The sequence below is a fragment of the Chenopodium quinoa genome, unplaced genomic scaffold, assembly GCF_001683475.1.
Source record: "Chenopodium quinoa cultivar QQ74 unplaced genomic scaffold, ASM168347v1, whole genome shotgun sequence".
NCBI classification, from domain to species: domain Eukaryota; kingdom Viridiplantae; phylum Streptophyta; class Magnoliopsida; order Caryophyllales; family Amaranthaceae; genus Chenopodium; species Chenopodium quinoa.
In genome coordinates, this window is record NW_018743206.1 from 1,834,925 (window position 1) to 1,842,487 (window position 7,563).

Sequence of the window (7,563 nt, forward strand, 5' to 3'; positions counted from 1 at the left end):
TTCTTTCATCCCCAAACCATGGGAGGATTCGAACAATTTGACAATATGTCTCCTTGGACTATGTCTTGTTCGGGATTTCAACTAAACCAATTCTCACCTCATTTATACGGCTCACAACATGAATTTTCTTATCCTACTAGTCAAGGTAGCCAAACACATGCCGCCGGGTCGAGTTAACAATCCACCCAAATTCCAAACACCCAAATTCCAAGCACCCATATTCTAAACACATTAGAATGGTGTACCGAAGAGGAACTTGTCAATACCAATCGAAAGAGTAATGTTTGGGCATATTTTCAATTAAGTAGAGATGGAACCAAAGCCAAGTGTAAGACATGTAACAAAATTTATTCGGCCGAAACCAAGGGAGGGACGGGACACCTTAGTAGACATGTAAAACAATGTGGTGGTCCATCTAGTGATCCAACTCAACCCAAAATTTCTCAATTCCATCCACATGGCTTCACTTACAATTATGAGAGAGATAAAGATGAACTTGGGAGAATGTTAGTACATGCCGAACAACCTTTTCTTTTTTCCGAAAATGATCCTTTTAACAATTACATTAACCAAGCACTACAACCCCAACACAAAAAAATCTCTAGAAAAATTGTCCGTTCGGCTGCCATGAAATCTTTTCTAGAGTACAAATTGAAGTTATATGATGAATTAACTAATCTTACTAGTAGAGTTTCTTTGATGCTGATGCATGGGATAGTGGTTACGGATATCACTATTTGTGTGTGACTTGTCATTGGTTGGATACTGATTGGTATTACAAAACGCATTATCCATTTTAAAATGCTTGAATACCCCCCACACCGGTCTTAATATTTCTCATCATTTAATGCAAGCTATTGATGCATATAATCTTAGGCCAAAAATCATGTCTATGACTTTTGATAATGCAACTTCTATGGCATTTTTTGTGAAAATTTAGTTAAAGCACAATTGATCGATGTAATATTAGATGGAGATGCACTTCATATTAGATGCATTTGTCATGTTCTTAACTTGTGTGTGAAGGATGGAACACAAGCAATTGGTCCATGTTATCACAAAATTAGAAATGCTATTATGTCTATTAACATCTCTAACATGAGATTTCTGGAATGGAAAGCTTTTTGCGGGCAACAAAGGATAAAGGGTATTAAAATCAAAATGGATTGTGCAACTAGGTGGAACTCCACCTATGAAATGTTGAGTATGGCAATCAAGTACAAGGGTCCATTAACAATTTTTTATAATAAAAAATTTCCACAATTTGCTTTATTAGATGATGATTGGTCTAACTGTGAAAAATATATGCAGTTTTTACAATTATTATATAGTATGATACATTGTTTTTCTTCTTTTTATAATCCTTGTGCTCATTCTTTTCTTAGCAATGCATGTTTACTTGCACAACTTTTTGATGAACACCGATCACATCACGATTATGATGGATATCTTCCATCAATGGAGGAAAAATGGCGTAAATATTACACTACTCTTCCTATGATTAATATTTTTTCTTCTATATTAGATCTAAGGCAAAAGTATGATGGCACATTTTTATTAATTGATATTTATTTTCAATGCATGAAATTTGAAGATGATGTTGAATCTTATAAAACTAATGTGACCAATCAATTTTTTGCCTTATATAGAGTTTATGAATGTAAATATGGAACCGTGTCTCGATTTTCTCCATCTCAATCATCCAAAAATGTAAGTAAAAAGGCCAAAGGTTTATTTTCACACGCTACTAACATGATGTCTAAGTTTCCAGGTAGCGAATCATCATCTAGGAGAACACAAAGTGATGTTTCAGAGTTTCAAATGTACTTAAGTTACGACTTCATGAAAGTCATGGACGAGACAAAGAGAAGTACGGCCTCGACATCCTTGATTGGTGGAAATCACAAAGCACGAAACATCCAATTCTGGCGGCAATGGCTCGTGATATTTTTGTATCTAAGTCTCCTCCGTTGCCTCCGAAAGAGCTTTTAGTACGTTAGGAAGGGTTTTAGACGATAGAAGAACAAGTTTAAAACCCGAAAACACTTGAAATGTGTGTTTGTTTCCAGGATTGGTTGGATGCCGAAATTCGTTCCCAAGATCGTACTTATGCACAAAACGACGATGATGAAGGAACGTCGAGTTCTACTAGTTCCCAATTGTTTCGGGGTTTTCTGATGTCCTGCGGGAGAGTTACAATTTCGAGACTGGATCCGTGCGCCTGTACCTGCAAAACAAACGGAGACTCCTTGTGATAGGAGCTCCGCCTCTGACGATCAAGTTAGTACTTGCTTGAGGAGTGAATAGTGCGGAAAAGTAAAGGTTGGAAGATCTGGTTCCTCTAGGTGAGGAGTGATCAATGTGTTTTGGTTTTCTCTAGGTGAGAGTCATTAATTGCTGAATCCCCTTTAATGAGGATTAATTAAGTATTTATAGTCTTGAGAAGCGTGCCAATTTTAGGTTTAGGTTAACCGGGGCAAATTGGGCTTCTCTCGGACTTTGGGCCTTGGTGGCCATTTTGCCTATTTGGCATATGGGAGGCCACGTGGCGTGGCCTGATTAGTCCATGTTGGACCTCTTAGGGTGACAAGTGGTGGACGCTGATTGGCCCACGTGGTGGACACGTGGCAGGTCCGGATTGGTCCATTTGTCATGGGTAATTTTTACCCTAAACATTTGCCCCTCGGAAGGAGTAATTTCTCTTTCCAAGAGGGATTGCTCCTTTCGAAAGTTAGACCCTCGAAGCTTTACTAGGTAGGCATCTTGTCTAGTTCTAATGGGAGATGGACTTGATTAACTTAGAAAATTTTGATACCTTGGGCGGTATGACATTTTCAAAGTTAATCAATCATAATAATGATTGCCGCCGAACTAGACAGATGTCGATTCTTTGCCCCACTATGCAGATAGCCCCTGATCAGGTGGACTGTCAACTATTTCATAAGGGGTAAGCGTTTAGCATTATTCGGCCATTGGCCTTTTTTGATTCAATATACTAAGTTCGGTACTTAGTTTATTTCGTTGGGGGATGGCTGGTCGTTTGCTTTGGTGGCTGCATAGAAGCAGGCGTCAGACGGGACGTCCAACTGAAGTAGCTACACCTGTTAGGTTATAGACGACAACTTTAAGTATAGCCAACCTAGTAAGAATAGTGGTGCCAAAATGTTTTGGCATAGTTTCATAATATTTGGTGAATTTCACCAAGTTTGATGGGGACAGGTCGTCTGTTTTTGTGAACGGGACGCCTGGCCAGAGTAGCTATGCCTGGGCGGTAGCTTTTGTCAGATCTAGTAGGAATAGTGGTCGAGAGCCCTTGTTTGACAAAAAACAGGCGGATCTCTCATACCTTTTAGGTCCTGTACTAAGGAGGGCGACTGGTTAACCTTGAGGTTAGTCAATCACTGCCTATTTTGTTTAAGTAGTAGGGAAACCAGGCGGCGGAAGCCGGATACATGGTCCCCTTGATTCGCCAAGTTTTGCTTGGCTATTAACTCAAAGGTTGTTAACCTAGCAGGAGTAGTGGTTGAGAGCCCCTGTTTGCTAAAAACAGGCGGGCGATTCATACCTTTTAGGCTCCATACTAAGTTTGAGAGAGTGACTACGAGTTAACGTGGGAGTTTACTCAGTCTCCGTCACACTCTATCTTGAGCAGTAGAGGTACCAGGCGGCAGAGGCCGGCTGATCCCCTTGATTCGCCAATGTTTGTTGGCTATTAACTCAAGAGGTACTCCCTGCATTTATCCCAAGTAATACAGGGGGTCATCCGACTCAGATGTCAACTGCTACCACTGGTTTGGTTAGTGATAGAGTTATCCTTGTCTCAAAAACGGCTACGTGGTTGTCCTTGGGGACAGTCGTATAGGTGACGTGTAATTAGTTTATAGAGCAATGTTCCACCCAAAAGGGAGCTGCTCTCTGCGACGAATTTCATCCGGAGGGATGCCGTCGGACGCCTGCTATGATGTTGGGACAGGTCGTATTAGTTTAAAGATTAGATCAGTTGGCTTGGCGCCTGGACTGATCATTCGGCTTGTGGCCTTGGATAGTTCTTGGTGAACGTAGGTGCTAAGTAAGAGGAGGGTAGCCGCCTGTTTAGGCACAGGGTCGGCCAGGCCCTGATCATTTTTTAGCTAAGTATAGGAGGGTGGCCGTTTGTTTTGGAACCAGTCGGCCGTCTTCTATGGAGAGTAGCCGATTGTATGTCCAGACGGCATGCCCTTATGGTGATAGAGTAAAATAATCAAAGCAGAGAGTAGCCGACTATAGAGGTACTGCGGCATGCCCCTCTGATCATAGAGTGAAATACTCAATGGAGAGTAGCCGACTATAAAGGTACAGGCGGCATGCCCCTCTGAATTAGTATCAAGTACTGAAATAATTTCAAGTGTTATAGTAGATAGATCACTTAGCTCCCTTCCATGGAGGATTGATGACTCTACTTTCTTCAAATGGAGACAGGTGGTCATGCTAAACTTGTTTTAATGTGGCTTGCGACCATGCTGTTCGGCCCACACATTTTCCGCCGGTCTTTAGCCCCTTAGTGAAATTAATGAGGGTCGACTGCTTTCATAGCTACGAGACTTCGTCGTATAGGGAGCCGACTACTATTCATGCCGCCTCTCTTGCTTGATAGACTTAGGCAATATTCTTTAAATGAGAATGACAAGTGATCACACTACTGGGATAATCATAATAATGATTGAGGTAGCTTTAACAAGGCTATGAAACCACGCAAACCATAGAACCAGACATTCGGCATGCCGCCTGTTTTATACACACGAACTCGGCATTTAGAGTTGCTTGCTGTTGGTGTTTGAGCTTTGCACATGGAGGACGTTTGCTTTTCATTTTTATTCGGCCAGCTTATCTTGTCCGTATTTAATTTGAAACATGGAGCTTCAAGTGAGGGCAACTCGGACAACTAGCTTTAGTCAACCGTCCATTTATTTTGTACGGTCATACATTGTTACATGCTAGGAGGGAGGTGAGTTCATATTGCCCTTATAAGGAGTTCAATAATAACCAAGCCGAGTAGCTATGATCCGACCCTCCATGGCTTGCAAATTTATCCTGAATTTTGTCGACATATACACAATTTGCAAAGCCATATATTACTCGACTTTAACAATGCTTAACATGTAGAGCATCCGACCACTTAAGTCCTCCTGTTATGTTGGCCGACTGTTTAAGAGGTTTGATAAGCGTGACACATGCGTTTAACTGGATTATGGGCAGCAGCATATGGTTAAAGCGCAAAGCTTCACACAATATGGTCAGGCTAATTTGCTAGGTGGCCGGCTGTTTTAAGAGAGTTGACATCGTTGGCTGTAACCATGCGGCTGTTTCTTTTACAAACAATCAAGCCTAGATGCTTGGAGCCAACATGGTGTCGCTTGATTCACTGCTGTTTGCCCATGATACTTCGAAATTTCAAGAAGCACTTATCTTTAGCTTACATGTGGAGCATGCTGGCTATGATGTTGCTAGCTGGGCATCTTGTTGATACACACTCCCATAATCGGCTTGTAATACATGAGGATGTTGGATGTATCCCTTTTGGACTTAACAAGAAATTCCAAGTTCGACGTTAAATGGCCGAATGATCAGGTAGCCGGCTGTTTTAAGCAAGCTGGTGCGTCAAGTTGGGACTGGGCTGGGGCCGCCTACTCAAGCCCCTGCTCAGTCCAAGCACAAAACTCGTAGCCTGAACTTACATAGCCTGAATTTACTCGACCAGGACCCTTCGAAATTCAAGAATCTCATAGCCTGAACTTACATGAGGAGCAGGTCGGCTGCTTTCATGGTTACAAGAACTTGAGCTTAGCTATGATTTTAATAATCAATGGTTGCGAATGTCGCTTCGTTCTTTGCGAATGGTTTTAATGGCCGGTATCCTTCTTGTAGGCTAGCTGATAGTATGAGATAAGCAATAATTCTCTCGGCTTTCGTTGAATGATTTTAAAGCCGATTGTATTGAACCAACCGAGTGTTGATTTTGGATGCTTGTATGCGTTCTGAAGTAGGAGCCATTAAGCTCTTGTTTGCAAGGGTTAACAGCGAAGAGCCGAATGCTTAGCGCTTATATAGATGGCCGCTTGTATACTGGGAGCTGCATACTCTCAAATCGAGCTCTCTGCATCTAGATGCCGCCTGCTCCTTCATCAAAGCATTTGGCCATCCAAATACGAAACGCAAACAGCGAGAAGTGTGTTGCTTCGGATACATACAAGGGGCAGCCATCAACAATACCAGTCGATTTTAGCCTTTTAGTGAAATGCATGGTGATGGCTTGTAGCCGAATGTATCTCCAAATGCATAGAGATGGCCGTCTGAGCTATCAACATAGTACCAGTTGACTTGCTTATTATGCATTGTCTAACAAAATTCGAAGATTGCTCAGTTTTCATGGAGTTGAAACCTTTTCGCCTCGAACTCGGCATTTGGCCGTGTATTTCAGAGTTAGCTTGGCACATAATTGCCGCTTGTATTAATGTTTTTCTGATCGTGCTGGGCATTATTTAGACCAAAATGATCAGAATACTCGGCCCCCATTACAAAAGCATGAAGACCCACATTAGCTTATGTTCTTTCAACCGAGTGCCTGCTGTTTTGATGGTGGCTTGCTGCGTTAAGTGCCGCACATGGCTGCCTGTTTTTGTGACTGGGATGGGGCCGGCTGCCGTCTTGAAGAGCACTTGTGGCCGCCTATTACACCTTGCGTTCAGCCATGCATATCAACACACACACGTTTTGCTTACGCTGCCTTTGTCTCGCATGATAATGCCATTTGTGCCTCGATATTGCAATAGACTCATGATATTTATCAAACAAGAACAAACTTTACTTGATCGGCATTGGGTAACATAATGATAAGCCGGCTGTTTTAGGGTGAGCTTTGTTTATTAGCATATGATGATTAAATACATACGACTCCCACACATCACTAGCCCCCTTTTTCCTGCGCTTAGTACACAAGGCCGACTGCTTGGGGCTTGTATAGTGCTGGCTGCTCATTGAGTCATGATGCCGCTTGTTTGCATGGAGCTTCATACTCTCAGATTGAGCTCACTTGTGATTTCAAAAGAGGGATGGCGGTTCTTCCCAAAACAATATATTATATTTACTAAATATATTGTATAATGTATACTTGAGTAAAGCTGCATGCTTTAGTGAATTAGCTTTAGTGAGTTAGCTGGCCAAGACTCGGAAAAATAGGAGTAGACATGCGTGGCCTAATCTCCTTAAGAGATTAGTGTAGCTTGCATGCAAAGGAAATATTAATAATGCTTTGTGGTTATACGGCTAACAAAAACATGCATCATATAATAATTATAAAGATGGTGATTAACAGCCTCTTTTATCTTTATTTTTTTTTATTTTTTTTACCATCATAATAATGATATGATAATAATAAATAGCTTACAAGCTTGACCGTCTGACTCTTTGCATTCGGCCGTATGACGCCTACAGTAGTTGGCCGCCTGGCCGGATGCTCGGAGGCTGGTATATTGCCGGTTGTACCCAGTAGTTTCATGCGAGGCGCATGTAACTTCAACTAGGAGT